Genomic DNA, 22,181 nt, shown 5'->3' with positions numbered 1-22,181 from the left:
CGTCTCCACACTGCATCCTCTACTCGCCACGTCCCGGCTATCTTTCTCTCCGCCATGCTACCGGCCGGCCACCGTCGCCGTTATTCGAACTGCCACGTTCCTATTGGCTGAAAGCCAACCTCCGCCCTCTACACTTCTCAGTACCTCAAGCAGTCCCTTTGTTTACCTTCCAAATTTTCTCTTTTGAGAAGCCTACCGCATCTACTGACAATCTCTTTAAACAGCCCTTTACCTTTCTAAGTCCAACACACGCACACAGCATGCCCTCATACATACTGGAAGGTTATAGAAAGGACAAGAAAGTGTGACACATTGAAAAACTAATCGAAATAAAAAACTTAGTTGGCTTCTACATGTCCATTACCTGGGGTTTTCATGCAGCGTATTCACAGTACCGCTTCATAGTTTTCAAGTAACTGTATCATTTGTACTGCTTATTATTTGTAGTCTCAAGCAGTATTCACTTCATCATACTATTTAGCTTAGATGGAACATGGGGTACCTGAATCTAGTATAGTCTGAATAGTTGTAGCTGTTTGCTTAGTATAGTCCACACAAGAAATAGGAATGCCTGTTCTACTGTTAATGTAAAATGAAATTTAAATCTGGCTCAACTGTTAGGATGGCGACCCAGAAACTAGTCTATCAATCAATAAACTCGGATCCAGTCTGAACATTTGTCACATCACAGTATTAGAAACATTGTCAACTATATAACACATGAAGTAATAAACACCGTTATGTCCAAACCAGCACAATGGTTAATCCTTATGCTGGGCCTTCATTTAATGCTTGTGCTGGCCCTCCAATTTTACTAGCCACTAACTATTACGAATCAGCACAGTTTTTTCATTTAACTGTAATACTGTACTGTGATTTCAATAAGAAGAATCTTGAATCTGAATACTTTAAATCTTCTCTTAGTAATTGTACTTTGGTGGAACTTCAACTACCCTTTCATCAAAATTACGTGGAGTATTTCAAAACTTATGCTCACTAAATAATTATGTACTTTACAACTACACAAAGCTTATTACCTGCTGTTAAGGAAGGTAATTGCTGTTCACTTCAGTAAAATAGGATACCCAGAATTATTGTAGCACTTGGGAGAGGACCCGGTCTAGGTAAAGGACTGGGGATAAAATACGGGGGCTCGTCACAAAGTTTACAGAACACAAACTTCTTATTGATAAAGAAATCACATAACTGGTACATGCAGTTATACAGTGCTCAAATGATAATTTGATGTGAAGGTGGTGCCAGTATCGATCACCTGTGCTATTAAAGAAAAGGGCGACAAAAGTATCCAATGGTCTTCCTGTGTAAAGAGCTCTAAAAATTCTTCTCTTAACATCGGATTTCGTAATACAGAGCTAATCACCTTGTACCTATCAGCTGCCATGGTATAAATTTTTACACAGAAATAACTTGAATTTGCATTTGCAATCGTGTCTCGTATTGCACGATGTATTTAAATGTGAGTACAATTACTGTTATTAAACAATAACCCACTCCCAGAAAGAACACAGTACAGCGCCAGGCAATCGTAGTGTCTCTATTTTTGGATCGGCCAAGATGGCAGCAATCTGAAAGAGAAAACAGCCGATAGAAAGTGTCACGAATAGCGACGACTTTTAACGATCAATACTTGGGGGACAGCGCAGAATTTTCGCTCCCTTAGTATAGCTAATCCGTTTGGTGCTCACAATATACCAATTTACGTAGGTTATCAAGTAATAATAAGGTCGGTACATATGTAGCCCAAGGTGCCTCTCCACACTGTCAGTATTGCCTCTAGAAGCAGACCTCCCAGAATAATAGTACGGGAAGGTATTGGATATGACAACAGGACTGATTTGGCAATTGTTGAAGAGAGGCTGAATGCTTAACAGTAACTGCCAACAATAGTAAACACCGTTGTCATGTCATACCCTTCCTTTCCAGAGTATCAAATAACCGAATATTGCCACACATCGACATCGACAACTTGACATTCTTTCCGATAGCTATTTATTTTGCATTATTCTCATGAGGAGCTTTCTGCTTGACACCACACCAGCTTAGTACTTTGTTTTGTGAAATTCCGGCACATCCTGGAGACGTCAACGTTTGCCCACTGGCTGACAAAGGCATAAAGCGGGCAGGCGACCACCAGCTGCGCCCTAATGAAGTCGCTCACCGCCCTCATTGCGTGCCACGCGACTCGAGTTTTACCCGCTTCTTCGCTTCTCCCGTGTCACGCGTTTTTGCGCGTCACAGTAACCCATTTGCAGCTGCTCTCCGAGCTTCATATGGCGGCAGAAACCTTTTTTGCGCTTCCTTTTTTCCCTCTCGGCTACCGCCCCTTCTTCTTCCCTTTTTTTACGAGTCCTCGTCACTGATGTATCTTCCCAGCACCCGCTCGGTACTTTGCCGCGTCACACTCCCCCCTACCCCTACTTCCGCCACCCCTCCCCCTCCCATGAATAGCCATTTACCGTGAAATGTTTCTTTCAGAGCGGTCTGCTCTCCAGTCCGCGACAGAGGGCCGTTGTTAATGGCACCTGTCTCCACGACGTCGCGCACAACACTTTTTTAATTCTTCATTCGTGCCCACTTTAAGCGGCCTTCAGCGGCTTTGCTGCAGGAATTACGTAAAGAGCTCCTAGATGGGACTCCTTGTAACTAACTTCCCTCTTTTTAATCCGATTTTCAGTTTGCTGCAGTAGGACTTCTGCAGTCTTTAATTCACACAGGAGTAACGTTCGTTTGTTTTGCTATTGTGACGTCATTAAATCCCGTCTAGCAACAATGACCACCTAAGAGACATTGCGGGACTCAAAATATGTTCTGACTACCGACATTACTACTGCCGTCTTGCGTTAAACGTATTGACAACCCCCGAGGACCACAGAACACTTTCCTGAGGCAACTGTTGCACTGTAGTCTAGTGTCTCAACTGTTGTCACTTTATATTCATTTTATCAGTTTCGTTTTAGATACAGCAGTAATTTATTTATGCTTAATTCCGTCGATCTTTGGTGAAACATTGACTTATTAAAAAGTTAAATAATGCTATTAGTGTTCCACAATAATATTTATTTCATAGTTCGTTATGAAGCGGCTTTCGGGTTTCTACACCATCCTCAGACAATTTACACAGGTAGTCCGCACGAGATCACCGAGAATTTATAGCTGTACAAAGGTTCTTTTTCCAAATATATGTGACATTTTACAATCACAATTACGTAAAAGAAATCGCAACACCAAGAAGGAGCTGTGCGATATAAACGGAAGTTGGTAGGCGTGTTCCTACATCTGAAAGATAACGTTTATACAAATTTTGCGCCAGTTGCATAAGAGTGGAGCTCAAGAAAATGATGATTTTTTGTAATTATCACCAAGGAATCATCATGACAAATAGAGTCCCATGTGGAACAAGATTCACAGCAGTGTATTATCGTAACTTCATGCAAAACCTTGTGACAGATAGTTCAGAAGAAATAAAAACTGACCTCAGTTGCTAGAGGCTGGCCCACTCATTTTCCACGACATTGCTCGCTGGCATATCGGCAATGTCGTAGCCCAGAAACATCACCTGTCCGGGTGGAAACTGTTGCCGTATCGTCCCTACAGCCCGGACATGAGTCCATCAGACTTCGACTTGTTCCCGAAGTTGAAGAAACCTATGCGTGGACGTTGTTATCTTTCTCTGGAAAAGATTTCTACAACTGTTACCCGATCCATTCGACTGGTGGACAGAAGTGGTGTCCTGGATGGAATAAGAGAGCTTCCGAGACGTTGTTATCTTTCTCTGGAAAAGCTTTCTGTTACCCGATCCATTCGACTGATGGACATAAGTGGTGTCCTGGATGGAATAATAGATCTTCCGAGACGTTAGGATTCAGTCATAGAGAAGCAGAGAGAACGACTGCAAAGAGATATATGAGAAAAAAGTGTAAGTAAGCGATTAAAATTGCAATATCACAGGTTAATGCAAGCGCGAGATAAGCCATTGCAATTGAGAAATGCTGCTTCGTTAATAAACGAAGTAACCACCAAAATGTTGAATGCAACATGCGAACATGGATCCATTGTGATGTACAGCTGCCGGATGTCTGTTTGTGGGATGGAGTTCCTTACCTGTTGCACTTGGTCAATACAGAGACGGTCAATTTTGCTTATGGATGGTACTGGAGTTGTCGTCCGATGCTGTCCTATATGTGCACGCTTGGAAACGTATCTGGTGATCGAGTAGGCCAAGTAACATTTCAAGACTTTGTAGAGTATGTCGGGTTACAAGAGCCTGGAATGCTGTTCATGATGGCAGAACAACAGGTCGAATCACCAGACTGACCTACAGATTTGCATCCAGGGTGTATGGGATAACCATGAAAGTACTCCTGTTGTCATACGATATCGCATCCGAGACCATAACTCCAGTTGCAGGTACATTGAGTCTAGCACGCAGACAGGTTGGTTGCAGACCATCAACTGGACTCCTAATCAACACACTTGGACCGAGTCAGAACCAGTTATCATCAGAAAACTCAACAGATCTCCACCCCACCCTCCAATGAGCTCGCACGTGACACTACCAAGTCGCAAATGACGATGGTTTGGGGTCAGTAGAATCCACGATACAAGGCGTCTGGCTCGGAGCATCCTTGAGGTAACCTATTTGTAACAGTCAGTTACGTCACTGTGGTACCAACTGCTGCTGAAATTGCTGCTGCTGATACATTACGATGCGCCAGAACCACACGCCGAACACAGTGGTCTTCCCTCTCGGTAGTACCATGAGCCCGTCTGGAGCCCGATCTTCTTCTAAACATACATTCTCGTGACCACTGCAGCCAGCAGTTATGAACAATGGCTACATTTCTGCCAAGAGTTTCTGCAGTGTCACAGAAGGAACACATAGCTTCTAGTAGCCCTATTATAAGACATCGTTCATGCTCTGTGAGGTGTTTAATGGCATCTTTGTCGCCTTAAAAGCATTATTGACTAACATCAACTTACTACGTCAGATCTCAAAGTAACAGTCACACACTTACAGTGTTATTTAAAGCAAACCTGATTTGCATCTTTATAGTGGAGCTTTACAGTCCTTCTCTCTGCTTCTCTATGACTGAATCCCAACGTCTCGGAAGCTCTCTTATTCCATCCAGGACACCAATTCTGTTCACCAGTCGAATGGATCGGGTAACAGTTGTAGACAACTTTTCCAGCGAAAGATAACAACGTCCACGCATAGGTTTCTTCAACTTCGGGAACAAATCGAAGTCTGGTGGACTCATGTAAAGGCTGTAGGGACGACACGGCAACACATTCCACCCGTACAGGTGATGTTTCTGGGCTACGAGATTGCCTATATGCCAGCGAGCATTGTCGTGGAAAACGAGTGGGCTAGCCTCTAGCAACTGAGGTCAGTTTTTAAGCATTGTTTTGTGCAGGTTTTGCATGAAATTACGATAATACACTGCTGTGAATCTTGTTCCACATGGGATCTATTTGTCATGATGATTCCTTGGTGATAATTACAAAAAATCATCATTTGCTTGAGCTTTGATTGAGCACGTCGAAATTATTATGGACGTGGAAATCTGAAGCTCTCCACTTATTGGACTATGATTTCAACTCCATTTCAATGTCTCTAATCCACGTTTCATCAATGCGACGATTCGACACAAGAATCCTTGACCTTCACGGCCGTATCGTTGTTTGAGCAAGGTTGCAATTTCCAGGCATTTCTGCTTCTCTTCAGCAGTTAAATGCTGTGAGATTCATCTCGCAGAAATTTTTCTCTTCTTCAAATCATAAGTCAGAATACACGAATACTGTCTTTGGAGGAATTTCGTTGGCTTCTGAGAGTTCCTCACAAGTCACACTGCGATCTTCTTCTAGAGCATCTGCCACAAGTTTCACACTTCGTTCATCTGTTGACGTTTTTAGCCTTCCAGATCTTGCATTACTCTCTATGCTCATACGACCACCACGAAAAGGATTAACCCAACGTGAAACTGTGCTGCGATCCACTGTAAACTCACCACAAACTTCACTTAACGCAATGTGGATTTCTGTTGGGTTTTTGCCGCGTAAAGTTTCAATCTTGATGTATGATCTCTAGTCGTCAACAGCCGCAGACTCGAGACTCCTGAAACGTCCATTTCTACCTCTCGCCAATTTTATATGAAAGAACATAGCGAAAGAACAAAAACACCTGCTTCTTTCTCAAGCTCTCAACTACATCTGACATAATTTTCATTGTTGTTGCATCAAAGAACCCACAGCAACAGTAACCTGTGCACTATTTATTTCCTCGTTTGTTAGCTAGACAAATGTATACCCGAACTTTCATTACTCTTCATTAATTAGTTTTTGATGCTGCGATTTTTTTTCTTCGGTGTATTCAGCAATATAAAAACACAGGCGCGATGAAATTCACAAAGAAACTATGAGCGAGTAAACTTATTTTCCATTCAAAGAGTAAAAATATAAGAATGTACAGACAAAAACGGTACACAGGTGAGTACGTAAAAGGCACAGACTACTACGTAATACGGACAAAGTATCTGGTCAATGTGATGAGCATACCCCCAGAAGAAGTGGGAGGAGTGGGAGAGTAAAAAATAATCAATGGAATATGGTTGGGGAACGATTGTACTACTTAGTACAAGCATATTGTATTATGGTGAGAAAAACATATCTTATTGAGAGAAACTGCTGACTTAATCCATACCGATAAAATACGGTTACGTTATTCACCCTTACAGAAGTAGCAGCAGCCAGTTAATACGAGGGTTATTCGGAAAGTAAGGAACGATCGGTGGCGAAATGGAAACCACAGTGAAAATCCAATGAAGTTTTGCACAGGTGTGTTTGGCAGTGTCTCTAGTATATCCGTCGATCGTGTTACGTTGTTCGTTTTAGTTCTGAGCGTACAGGAAGCAGACAAAGATATCTAGAACAATAATGTCTCCCGCCAAGTACGAGGGACTGGTGAGAAATTTCGCCTGAAGCTATGCAGCCAACATTTCATAACTGTCATGCGTTTTCTTCTTCAAGCAATTCTTAGATGCATTCTGCGGGGCAATGAAGATGCTGCTGCATCGTTTTCAATTGCAAATGTTTGATTACCCACAGTACAGTCCGTAATTGTATCCTTCTGAGTTTCATCTCTGCTCACATGAACCGCTGGCTATGAAGACAACACTTTGGCACAGACAACGAGCTGTAGGCCAATGTAGAGAATTGGCGGAAATCACTAGTGACTGCCTTCTATAACGAGGGTATTGGAAAGTTGGTACAACGCTACGACAAACTTCTAAGTCGGGTCGGCGACTATGGAGATAAGTAGCTCGAAGTTGCAGCTAACTGTTGCAAATAAAACCCTTTTGATTTTCACTGTGGTTTCCAATTCGCGATCTTTCGTTCCTCACTTTCCGAATAGCTCTCTTAAACCATAGAATACACTGATTGAGTATATTATACTACAAAAATACCCTCAAGGTACCCTCGTACTGTGTGGGTGAGGGTACTTTTTGTACGTACCATTTCCCCGTCCTGTTCCAGTCTCGGATGGTGTGGGGAAATAACGATTCTTGATGGGCTACCGTGTGAGCTCTAATGTTTCTAATTTTACCTTCAGGAATTTTTTTTATCAGGAAATACACGTAGGAGGCAGTAATATATTGGTCAACCCTTATCGGTGTTTTCGAAATTTTTACAGTAAACGACGCGTCTCTTGTAGCTTCTGCCACTGAAGTTGGATGCGCATCTCCTAGACCTTTCGAGATCACTATATGAGCCTGTGCCTAAACTGACCACTCTTCTTTGGATCTTCTCTGTCAGTCCTGACTGATGACCAATACTCAGGTATCAGTCGGACGACGTTCTGATTCTGCTTATTCTCACTCATTGCCTATTAAAGTGCGAGATTCGTAGAAGCCTTTGCAAGAAAAGGAGGTTTCAGGCATGAAGAAACAGATATTGTATTCCTTGCAGACGGTACGAGATGAGCCAGCTGTGGAGGACGGGGGCAGCTGTGGTGGCGCTGCTGGCGGCCTGCGGGGGCCGCTGCCAGCTGGTGCCGGGGGCGGGCGCCGTGCTGGACTGGGAGGCGGCGGCGCACGGACAGCCACACATCGCGAGGGACGCGCTAGGGGCTGCTCTCAGGTGAGCGTCCACATCTCCACAAAAAAAATGACTCACCGTACACAGTGAAAAATTCTGTGTGTATAGTTCTTCGTAGATGTCTAACGATATTATTATAACGGACATTGCCATCATTGTCATTAGCAGCAGCAATAACATTGCCATTCATGACAACGACAGCATCACTGACAGCATCATCATCATCATCATCATCAACAACATCATCAACAAAAGAAACCACACTATCATCATCAACAACAACAAAAACTACAGTAACAGCAACAGTAACATGATAATCGTTGACAGCTGAATGTTCATGATCATCATCGTCAATGACAGCAACATCATCATTATGACCAGCAACAGCAATACCGTCGTCATCAATGACAGCAATATAATCATACCCAACATTCAGTCTGTTCTTCTGCTCAGTATTCCCTTGATCCCTGGGATCTCTGCTGCCAGTAGATCTTCAAGCTTCAACATAGTACCAGACTGGTGGCATACGATTTGTTTCACACTCATACAATTCTTGTTGGCATTTATTTCGTCTATTATATTGCATATGTGTATTTCTTTATACTTTGCTTGATTTTTCATTTTATTTATTAATTATTTTATTTACACGTCAAGTTCCGTAGGACCAAATTGAGGAGCAACTCTCCAAGGTCATGGAACGTGTCAGTACATGAACTTACAACGTAAAAGTAATAACAGATAAAAATAAATGTTCATGAACCTGAAAAAAAGTCAGTCCACAAATTTAAGTACACGCTATCAGCAGTGCAATAAGAATCAGCTTAATTTTTCAAGGAACACCTCGACAGAATAGGAGTGACCCATGAGGAAACTCTTCAGTTTCGATTTGAAAGCGCGTGGATTACTGCTAAGATTTTTGAATTCGAGTGGCAGCTTATTGAAAATGGATGCAGCAGTATACTGCACACCTTTTTGCACAAGAGTTAAGGAAGTCCGATCCAAATGGAGGTTTGATTTCTGCCGAGTATTAACCGAGTGAAAGCTGCTTATTCTTGGAAATAAACTAATATTGGTAACAAGAAACGACAATAAGGAATATACATATCGAGAGGCCAATGTCAAAATACCCAGACTCGTGAACAGAGGTCGACAAGAGGTTCGTGAACTCACACCACTTATTGCCCGATCCGCCCGTTTCTGAGCCAAAATTATCCCTCTAGAATGGGAAACGTTACCCCAAAACATAATACCATACGACATAAGTGAGTGAAAATAAGCAAAGTAGACTAATGGTTCAAATGGCTCTGAGCACTATGGGACTCAACATCTTAGGTCATAAGTCCCCTAGAACTTAGAACTACTTAAACCTAACTAACCTAAGGACATCACACACACCCATGCCCAAGGCAGGATTCGAACCTGCGACCGTAGCAAAAGTAGACTAATTTACGTGTCGACGTATCACTCACTTTTGATACCGTTCGAATAGTGAAAATGGCAGTATTAAGTCTTTGAACACGATCCTGAACGTGGGCTTTCCACGACAGCTTACTATCTATCTGAACACCTAGAAATTTGAACTGTTCAGTTTCACTAATCATATGCCCATTCTGTGAGATTAAACCGTCAGGTTTTGTTGAATTGTGTGTTAGAAACTGTAAAAACTGTGTCTTACTGTGATTTAACGTTAGTTTATTTTCTACAAGCCATGAACTGAGGTCATGTACTGCGCTACTTGAAACCGAGTCAATGTTACACACAACATCCTTTACTACCAAGCTAGTGTCATCAGCAAACAGAAATATTTTAGAGTTACCCATAACACTATAGGGCATATCATTTATATAAATAAGGAACAGGAACAGCTGCGACACTGATCCCAGGGGCACCCCCCACTTGACATTACCCCACTCAGATCCCACATCACAGCCGTTATCAACATTGTGAATAATGACCTTTTGCTGCCTGTTGCTAAAGAGATGAACCAATTGTCAGCTACTCCCCTTATTCCGTAATGGTCCAACTTCTGGAGCAATATTGTGAGATCAACACAGTCAAATGCCTTTGTTAAATCAAAAAATACGCCAAGCGTTCGAAACTTTTTGTTTAGCCCATCCAGTACCTCACAGAGGAAAGAGAATATAGCATTTTCAGTTGTCAAATGACTTCTAAAGCCGAACTGTACGTTTGATAGCAAATCGTGTGTTGTAAAATGATCAATTAATCGTACATACACAGCCTTTTCGATAACTTTTGCAAACACTGATAGCATAGAAATAGGTCTAAAACTATCTACATTATCCCTTTCTCCCTTTTTATAAAACGGCTTTACTACTGAGTACTTTAATCGCTCAGGAAACTGACCATTCCTAAAGGAAAAATTACAAATATGGCTAAATACCGGGCTAACATGTGCAGCACAGTACTTTAATATTCTGCTAGGCACTCCATCATAACCATGAGAGTCCTTAGTCTTTAGTGATTTAATTATTGACTCAATCTCCCTCTTGTCTGTATCACAGAGGAGTATTTCAGACGTCAATCTAGGAAAGGCATTTGCTAAGAAATTTATATGATTTCCTGTAGAAACTAAATTTTTATTTGATTCACCAGCAATGCTCAGAGAATGATTGTTAAATACTGTACATATATCTGAATTATCAGTAACAGAAATATTATTACTGTGAACTGATTTTATATCATCGACCTTGTGCTTTAATTTTATCCTGTGATTAGCTGTTCTATTTGCATACCACATAATTTTTGCCTTGCTAATAACATTTTAAGCACCTTACAATACTGTTTGTAATGGGCTACTGTAGCTTGATTGTGACTTCTTCTAACATTTTGACATAATTCCTGCTTTGTTCTACATGATATCCTTATCCCACTAGTCAGCCAACCAGGCTGTCCATTACTGCTAGTACCCCGTTTAGAATGTTCTAATGGAAAGCAACTTTCAAAGAGCATGAGAAATGTGTTATGGAAAGCATTGTATGTATCTATATTATATATCTATATTATCGGCACTATAAATATCTTGCCACTCTTATTCCTTGACAAGTTTTAAAAAACTCTCTATTGCTGTTGGATTAACTTTCCTACGTAGTTTGTAATTAAATATGACATTGGTTTGAGTACAAAAACCTTTTAGTGTTAAAATTTGTGCATCATGGTCTGAAAGGCCATTCACCCTTTTACTAACAGAATGCCCATCTAGTAATGAAGAATGAATAAAAATATTGTCTATGACTGTGCTACTGTTCCCCTGCACCCTAGTTGAAAAAAAAACGCAGTTTGCATCAGATCATATGAATTTAGGATATCTACCAACATCCTTTTTCTTGCACAATCATATACAAAATTAATATTGAAGTCACCACATATAACTACTTTCTGGTACTTCCCACAAAGTGAATCAAGAACCCTCTCTAACTTAAGCAAAAATGCTCTGAAGTCGGAGTTAGGGGACCTATAAACAACAGCATTTAGAAGTTCGCTGCACAACTTTCAAATATCTGTTCAGTGCAGTGTCGTGTCTACGGATTCAAATGAAATACTGTTTTTTATGTACAGAGCCACTCCACTCCCCTACCCCGCGAGGAACTCCTTGAGAAACAGCCAGCTAATCTGTAGCCTGGTAAAGGAAGCCTCTGATTTATCAAATTATTTAAGTGCTGCTCTGATATATCAATAATTTCAGAGTTAACATCTATTAGCAGTTCACTAACTTTATCTCTAGCACTTCTTATATTTTGATGTAATATGCTTACTTGGAAACATTACATCCTCTGGAGGTGAGCCCTTAGTTAGAGGCAGTCCTTTAAGCAGGTATACCTATCAGCTGACTTCAGTCTAAAAAAGGTGCAGCTCTAACACCAACTACCACAGGAATTTTTCCATGAGTGACATCACTACCACCACAACCACCCACTACACTGTCACCTATAAGCTTAGCAAGCCTCCCCTTCCCATACCTATTGAGGTGCAGGCCATGCCTAGTGAAACCCCATCTACTGATAGACCCAACTGGCACCACTGAGATGTGATCCATGCCCTCCACCATCAGTACCCTCCCCAGCCCCACATTAACGCGTCTAACAGCCCCATTAAGGTTAAGCCGATCATGACGATGAAACAGTTGCACAAAATGCACATTAGTAGCACCAGTTTGAGTAGCTATCTTAACTAAGTCACCGCTGGCATCATATTCCCCGTCCCTACCGAGACTGTTACCTGCTCCACCCACTATCACTACCTGATCATCCTTTGTAAAATTCTTACATAACTCCCCTATGCTTTCAGTCACCTGAGCCAACCCTGCACTAGGTTTCACAATGCTGGTGACCTGGTGCTCACTCCCCAACACTCCCTTCAACTGCTGGGCCACACCTCTACCGTGGGAACTACCTAGCTCCAGAACCTTCTTTCCGCTAGAGTTTGCAACTAACCTAGGCCTTCTAATTGCTGAGGACTGCTGCAAGTTACCTACATCTACAGATACACGCGGCTCCTCTCCACTCAACTCTGACAGTTGGTCGTATCTGTCTGAATACCTTCTCTTCCTAGCTACCTTCTTGCCAACTGCCAGTTCCCATTCCCCACCACCCTCCACCCTCCTCAACCTATCTAGTTCCTCCTTTGCGCATTGTATTTGCACCTGAAGGGCACAGATCTTACGCTCCTGCTCCTCTATTAACTTGTTTCTACTACAGATTCTACATTCCCAGGAGAGGATCTCCCTAAAATGACCACTGGCTTCCCCACTGCATTCCCCCCCAATGAAAACACTTTGAGCAAATCCCACACCGTAATCCACTACTCACAAACCTACGACAGAGCCCACACTTTTCACTCATGGTAAAATTTTACAGTTACTGAAAAAAAAACTATACGTCTGCGTTACCAAAGTTCAGTTACACCAGAACTATTTAAGAACTAACAATAATGGTCTCGAAATTCTCTGCCTACTAAGAAAGCAGCTACTTGTATTAATACTACTGAAACAAAGCCGATTCCAATAACAGCAAAACTTCACAAAATTATTAGCTAAAACCAAAAAATTAAAACGACCACTGTAACACCAAGCGAAGTTAAAACGCTGAATGAAAATTTTATTGTCACTACAACGTGCATTCTGATTTCCAATATATTTCATTTCAATCGACCTGTAGGATGTCCGGTCTTCTCGACGACTCTGTTTCGCTGTTCCGTGTCTTGACCTTGCCATCTATCACAAAGTGAAAAAAGTCGTCCAACTAAAACATTCATATTTCTTTATGTACTAAACTGATATGTAATAAAAATGGGGGTTCCTATTTAAAAAAAACGCAGTTGATATCCCTTCAAGCTAGACGAGTTTCGTTCTTTGTAGTTTTTCCGTTTGATGCTTATTTCGTGAATTATTTGGCCCGGTCACTATCAATGGACCACCCTGTAGATTCAAAGAAGGTAGTTGAGAAGAAACCATAGGTAACGGAAGCGTCACTTCAGCTGCTCTAAGAAAGAAGAAAGTACTATAATTTTCGCGGAAAGACAAGAATATAGTAATATAAGGCCATTAAAACTGAAAGTGAATGCAAAAAGTCCTTGGATAACACGAGGAACACTTCAATTAATCGAAGAAAGTAAAATAAAAGTCTGGGGAAAGACAGGAATACTGCAACATAGACCCCTTGGGAGCGAAATAAATGGAAAGTGCAGGGGAACCCAAAGGAGAAATGGGTGCAGGAAAGATGTGAAGAAATCAAAAAAATTATGATCGTCGGGATGACTCAGCATACTGAACTTTCTGTGAAATTAAAAGCGAGCGTGGTAACATTAGGAGTGCAACAGGAATTCCACTCTTAAATGCAGGGGAGAGGATGTATGCATGGGAAGAGTACACTGAAGGACTTTTTAAGGGGATGGCTTGTCTGACAACGTGACAGTAGAAGAAATGGGTGTCGATGTGAAAGAGATACGGGATCTGGAAATCATTAGACCAGGTAAAGATGAAGAAGCATACAACATTCCATCGGAATTTCTAAGACCTTTCGGGGAAATAGCAACCAAACGACTATTCAGATTGATGGGTAGAATCTATGAGACTAGGCTTTCCGAAAAATATCATCCACACAAAAGTGAAGGTAGCAAGGGTAAACAAGTGGGGAAGCTATCGCACAGTCAGCGTAACAGCTCTTGCATCTGACAAGAATAATATACTGGAGAATGGAAAAGAAAAATGAGGGTTTGTTAGATGACGATCAGTTTGGTTTTAAGAAAAGTTAAGGCACCAGAGCCATTTTTGATCTTTTGCTTAATAATAGAAGCACAACTGAAGAAAAAGGAGGACGCGCTCATACCTTTTGTGGCCCTAGAAAAAGCGTTCCATGGCGTAAAATGGTGCAAGATGTTCGAAATTCTGCTTAAAATAGGAGTCAGCTACGGGGACTGAAAGTAATAATGCACACAACGTACAAGACAGAACAAGAAGATTGCAAGACCAAAATCGAAGTGTTCGGATTAAAGAGGGTTAAGACAGGTATGCTGTTTTTCGTCCCGACTGTTCAGTCCATACATAGAAGACGAAACGGAAGGGGAAAAAAAAAGAAACATTCAATGGTGAGATTCAAATTCAGTATGAAAGGGTATCAATGACAAGATTCGCTGGTGACATTGCTATCCCTAGTGAAAGTTATGAACGAGTGCAAGACACAGTCAACGGATTGAAGAGCCTAATGACTACAGAACTTGGTCTGAGAGCAAACCGAAGAAATATGAAAATATCGAGAAGTATCAGATTTGAGAACAGCGAGATGCTTAACAAGTAAATTAATGCTCACAAAGTAGACGAAGTTAAGGAATTCTGCTATTTCGGAAGAAGTTCAACCCGTGACAGAGGAAACAGAGAGAAATTGAAAAGCTGACTTGCACAGGCAAAGAGGGTATTCCTGGCCGAGAGTAGTCTATCAGTATCGAACGTAAGCCTTAATTTGAAGAAGAAATTTCTGAGAATGTACGTTTGGGGCTCAGCATTTTATGAGAGTGAGTCACTGACTGTAAGAAAATCGGAATAGAAGAGAATCCAAGAGTCTGAGATGTGGTGCTACAGAAGAATGTTGAAAATTAGGTAGACTGACGAGATATCGAAAGAGAAGATTCTCTTCAGAATCGATGAAAAAAGGAACAGTTGAAAAACACGGACGAGAAGATGGGTCAGAACGATATTACATGTGTTAAAAAATTAGCGAATAACTTCCATTGTACCAGAGGGAGCTACAGAGGGTAAAAGCTGTGGATCGAGATAGAGGTTGGAATACATCCAACAACTAACTGAGGACGTAGTGAGAAAATGCTACTCACAAGGAAACATCACCAACTTGGCTTCAAGGTTTTAGGAGAAAAAGAAAACACCCGAGTGGGAAGTACTATGCAGTGAAGTGAGTAAAAGATTTGTGATGTAATGTTTTCATGTTGTTTTCAATGTTTTGTTCACTAGGTCAAAGTGTGCGGTATCCATACCTGGAGCAGGTGCCAAAATTTCTTTGCTTTGAACATTTTTATGTTGCTATTCACAAATGCCGTATAAATGAATAAATTGGTGTATCACTGAAGAAGTCGAGTAGCTCTATTCTATTGCTAGCATCGCTGTTGTGCGTTATTATAAAGCTCGCATTTGTGCTGTTAAGTACATTTGTAGGAGATTTACTATACTTCAGTGTGATTAGCACGATTGAATTGTAAATCGAAAATCATTACCCTCATTTCATAATAACTCTTCAGTCACGTAAGTTTATTCATTTTCATTTTGAGGCGTTAATTTTATGAACTGCTGCAGAATATCAGGTCGAGAATATTGTTTAAATAATACTGAACACATACGTGCTTAAGATTGGCATATTATGTACTCATATTACTTACTGTTTTTCGCCAAGAGTAGAGTGTTTCAGAACAAGATTTCCAAACACTTTTGGCAATTGTTTTCACCTCTCACCTCCCTCACTTTCAACATCCCGTGAATAGGAGGGTCTGGTGGTCACTCCGCTGTACAGTACCTTACGTTAGGACATTAAGTGACTGCAATGGGCCGGAGCGAGTAACAGCTGGTACGCGGGAATGTTTAGAAGCTGTACTTTCAGAAGACCATAACTGCGTACTGGTAGAATTATGGCCCAAATTTTCACACGGGATTGATTGTTGAGGTCTATGTAACGTCAGTTGACCAATGTGTCTAATATCACAGAGTAAAAACATAATGAGATCTATAATATAGTGCCGGCCTGAGTGGCCGAGCGGTTCTAGGAGCTACAGTCTGGAAGCGCGCGACTGCTACGGTCGCAGGTTCGAATCCTGTCTCGGGCGTGGATGTGTGTGATGTCCTTAGGTTAGTTAGATTTAAGTAGTTCTAAGTTCTAGGGGACTGATGACCTCAGAAGTTAAGTCCCATAGTGCTCAGATCCATTTGAACCATTTCGTAATATAGCCTTTGGTGGATTCAGAGGGAAAACTTGTTAAAGAGACTAATTTCAATGTTTGCACCATGTAGTTACTATCAACAAACAGCGCTGTATGACTGTAACATAAGGGAAACAAGTTATGGACGACGCTATCTGGCACAATATGCCAATAAAGTAAAATGTACATTCGAAATTAACGTCTTGTTAGAGCAATATAAGGACAGAAAAGACATTTGTGTATATTATTGCGATAAAGAAGGTGATATCAAGATTATGTAGTAATGATACAATATCAAGCATCACCAATAAAATTTATATCAACGAACATAATATACAGTGAATGAATTTTTTCGCCAAGTCACATATTAGATGGATGAATGAACATTTGTGTAATAATCATAAACTAAAACTTTTTGATTATACCTTAGACATGAATTAATCGAAAACAGCGAGTTCAAACTATTGTATAAATAATACAAAAAGTTAATACACAATTGTAGAAACAATGGATGTCACAGAATTACATTAGATAATAAATTTACATTACAAATAAGTAAGATATTCTTGTAGAAAATCGCAGATGTTGGGCTACAGGTGACATGAAACTAAGACTTTAGGCCACCACTAACATAAAACGGAGACCTCGAGCTTTGGCTGAAATATGTATGGGGTGTGACTCATAATAGAAAAGAAAACACAGCATTTACATGTCCCTAGTGATACAAAACAGAAATCTGTAAGTGACAATGTATACAGAAATATCATTGTACACAATTAGTCAGTTATATTAACTAAAATACACACAAATTAAAAACAAAAGGTTTGTGTAAAAATGGAGCCACATACTGGCTAATCTGAACCATACATGTGTCAAGAAATAGACTTGAAACTAAAGGTGGCCCAAAACTAGGATCCAGGGCTACTAACAACATGAAAATTTTGACTTTGGGCTACTGCTGAAATGTACATTAGGTGTCAATGACTGTAAATTTACAATATTTAGACTGCAGTAATAATACAAACACAAAAATCATGTACAGTAATATCATTTGAACATCATTGTATCAATATTATAGATCAAAAGAAACTTGCAGAACAAAAACAATGAATTTCTGTACTAATAGAAATACAAATGGATCAAAAATGAAAATCTAGATTTGAGTGTCATAGGGAATGATTACACACATCATGAAACTCAATCCACCTACATTGCTGGTCCATACTATACCACAACTGTAGGAAAACCTACATGTCATGTTATAGTTGATATAACATTTGCAATGCAAATGGCGTGAACCTCAGGTATCACATAAATAAAACATAAAGATCACCCACTGACTGAAATAAACGATGTAGATCTTTGAATAGGAAAGAATATGTTTACATATGCCCCAAGTTACAGATCATACAAAAAGTTAGGAGTATAAAAATTACAAGTAAACTTAGGTATCACATTACAAATGCAACTTTATGGATGTTATCAGCTTAAAATTCACAGACAAAACGGGATCAGCTTCAGCTGAATGGTAATATGATGAAAAACAGTGATTAACAGAAAAGTAAAATAAGCAGTTAAATGCAGGGAAACAATAAAATAATACAGTACTTAATCATATAGTATTAAAATAATGTTAGAACAGAAACCAATGAAATATGACTGTTAATACATAACATTGTAAAGCGAAATATAATTCTCATGAAGATTACATCAAACTGATGACTAACAACTCTTAAGCTAACTGCTGCCATAATTCGCTACACCAAACAATGATGTAACCAGCTGTCTATGTAGGCCACTAGCATATGTTTAGAATACTGTTCATTCAGGTTGTAATATTTCTGCGAAATTTTATAGGAAGTTTCGTCTTTTAAGTCTTTTTGGTCATATAAAATGTTAGATGGGTGTCATTTAAAGTTACAAAACATCTCAATTTCTTATAGTACATTTATAAATATGCTCTTACTACGTTTATATAAAATTTTATGTTATTTTGTACGACCATCTCACACTATTAAGAATTAATTTCGTTAACTCTTGCTTGTTCAGATGTTCATATCATTTCTAAGTTGCTTTTAAGTCTAGTCTAACATCATTCTCAGTCTGGAAAGCTATTGCGACATTGTTACTTCTAAAAATCGTCTAACTTTATTAGAAATCTTCTGTATATAGCGAAAGGTGACATATTTATTATTAATTCTCTCTTTAGGTTTTATGAGTGTAATGAATTGCTTATTGTTGTTTTGTTACATTCTGACTTTTTTTTTAAATATTCTGTCAATGATTTTAGTAGCTACCCATTCCTTACTGCCACATATGTTATAATACCTAATTCTGTAGCTACATTATCAGCACTCATTGGAACCTTAAGTACTCTTTCAGTCATTGTGTGGATGTAGGGATGCACTTAATGGACAGCATGAAATAATGATTTGTGGATAACTACGTCAGTAATGGTAGGTTTGCTACAAATACTAAATTATCTTTTTTAAATTATCAAGTAAAAAAAATTATTTTTACCATCTTTCTCGTTTTCTAGTGTAAAATTTAAGTGTGGAGGTACATTATTGAACAAGCTACACAATTTGTACATGTCATCTTCATTCCCATTTATTAAAATTATTGTGTTCTCTACATAGGTTTTGTAATATAATATTTTCTTAACAATATCTGAACTACTGTTCATTATTTTACTATCCATTAAATCCATGAAAATGTTAGTATCAGCTAAACAACAACACATAACCAAAGCCTGTGTTTTCTTACAAATTAATTTGTTGAATGCGAAATAGTTCTGGAATTTTGTGATGTTATGGACATCTACAAGTTCAATAAACGTATGAATTAGCATAGTTTTATGTGCAATGAACTTTCTCCCAGTCAATTCAGTGGATTCACTTACAGAAACATTTGTATAGAGATTTGTAACATCAAGGGAAAGAAAGTTGGGTCTGTCAGGGACAAAAATGTAGTTTTCCTTCTGACTAAGGTACAAAATTGACAATTAGTCTTAATGGAATGTCTCTCTTTTGAATAGTAGGTTGAGCCCTAAGTTTAGGTCCAACAGGTTTCATAATAATACAACATTTTTACTACTAATTATTACACAAGAGATTTTTTAACAATGATACCATTACATTCTTGAAATCGCAATGTTGTATCATCTATTTTGGAAATACTGTTATAACTAAAGAATTGCATTATTTTCTTAGGACAATCTTTGGAAGTCATAATAACTTTGGTTTCCTTTATCATCTTTTAATAATATTTCTTCATGGTCATCAAGTGTCTCTTAAGCTGTTTGTATTAGTAACCTTTCACACTTGTAGATGTATTATTGATACACTTTTTATTTCCTTACATGTAATTTTTAGGTACCCTTACCACTTTATCATTTATTCTTCTCAGCTGTGACCCACTCAATTGGTCAATAGCAATTTTCATGTGTACTATCAGACATTTTATGCATCTCTCATCTGGTTTATTATTTAGATTAAATTTTAAACTTTTTCTAAAACACATTTTCATCATTAGAATACTCTGCATCTGTGATATTAACTACCTTATCATAAGACTGAAATTTAATAGCAATGTGATCATCATGAGGGCTGTTCTATTTGAAAATTAATCTCTCAGTCTTTTTACTATGTTGATTTCTGACAGTCAGCATCTCATAAATGACACAATCTTCAACAACATCAATGATTTCATTATGAGTTCGAAAATGAAACAACTGTGTTAATTGCAAATGTGCCACATAACATGGGCTAGTTGATGAAGCTAACCTCTCACATCTCTCTTTTAGTTCACCTTTGATCCATATATTCCATTAAACTCTTTCACTTTTTTTAAAAAAAGACATAGACTGCACTCTTAAAAGTTATTGTTACTGACATGTCCAAGTTTATTCCATATAACTGGAACGGAAATCATTTGTGGAATTTTATTCATGTTTCCTTTCTTGTGTTGCTTCAGAAGTATTCATAAATTATTCTATTTATCTGACTAAAATTAGAAGAAATTGTGTTTTCTTATCAGCACATTAGAAACCATTTTAGGTTATATTTCTTTCGTTACTTACTCTGAGATGACGGGTTACATTATATGGCTTGAGAAACTAATTTGCATTATAAAATTAGCACTCGCTGCATTTGCACTTACAAAGAAATGTATTGGGCATACTATCTGCAGGAACGTTTTGAAGTATGTTACTACTGTTGTTACTTATGCAAAAATATACATGTTTTAGACTACAGCTAGATTGATTGTAGTTACACGTTATAGGTTTAGAAAAACGTAGGTTACTGTCCTGAGAAAATTACTTCGGAAAGTGTTAGATATAGCGAAGATAAGGGGTCCTTTAATTAAAATAATACAAGAAGTATATGAAGATAACATAAATCATAATTGGCAATACACTTTCACAGAAATTTAGGACAAGCAAGGATCTGTTACAAGGCTGCCCAGTGGCACCAGTGCACCCGGTCAGGGTTTAGTGACTCTAGATATTGAGCGCCAGTGACTGATAGGAGCAGTTCATTATTTTGTCAGGGATGGCGGGAAGGAAGCCACACTTTGTGGGCGGTGGAGTAGGCTCTTCCCTTGGCTCCGTGGGTGAGGTGTGAGTGAGACATTGGTGCTTCCACTAACCGTCATTTATTGAGACATACAACCCTTTAAACGAACAGACTAATACATTGTGTTTTAATTCTCTCAATTTCTCGCGGCGGCGGAGCGACGCAACCGTAGCGTGGTGATTCCGGTGACAGTTGATGCGGCGACGGCTCGTGTTGGAGCGCCATGCCGGCGGCATATTCTTCCAGCCAGAACAGTGCCCATGATTCACTGCGGTGGTGGCTCGACCTTCTCCTCTTGCATTCGCTCGTTGCGTTATTAAGAAGCGGCTACGGCGTGACGTGAAGTGCTCCGTCCCGGAATCGAACCAGCGACCCTCAGGTTTGGCTTCTGGCGGATTTCATCAGCTTCTAAGTTCACAGGTGACCCATTTGGTGAGGCCACAGTCCCTTCGTCCTCACCAGCCACCTGCGTTAATACCACACGAACTTCTTTCTGGTAACATCTGGGATGCCATCTTCTGCGTTGACGTATTGGCGCGGTACCGACATCATCTGTCGAGCAGAGTAGCGGCTAAGTCGTTTTAGCGAAGTATGACGTCCATTTGACGTTTTTTCGTGTCTTCTTTCTCCCCTCGATGGACCTCTTCAAAAGACCACCTCAGAGGACCCTTCACGCCCGTTTGCCGGCGGTAGTTACTCGGTGTTCTTGCCACTCTGCGGTCGTTGATCTATGGCTTCTCACGTTGGGCAGAAACGTGACCAATGTCACACACGTGCCGGTCTTCCTTGTTCGACTGCTGCCGCTTCCGAATATTGTGGCTTAACGTGTCAAAGTCTCTAAAATGTTCATTTAACCTATAATAAGTCTTTACGTATTTTTCTGCTTTCAACAACCATAAATAATACATAATTATTATACACAATTATTATACACTCTACATCAACATTATTTAAAATCTATTTAGACATTAGTCTTAAGACTTGGTCTTGTAAATGAAATTGGATGTGGCTAGACATTAAAGATGGAGTTTATTTACACTGCCTACTATTTGC

The sequence above is a fragment of the Schistocerca americana genome, chromosome 4, assembly GCF_021461395.2.
Source record: "Schistocerca americana isolate TAMUIC-IGC-003095 chromosome 4, iqSchAmer2.1, whole genome shotgun sequence".
Taxonomy (NCBI): Eukaryota; Metazoa; Arthropoda; class Insecta; order Orthoptera; family Acrididae; genus Schistocerca; species Schistocerca americana.
This window is presented reverse-complemented; position numbering follows the sequence as displayed.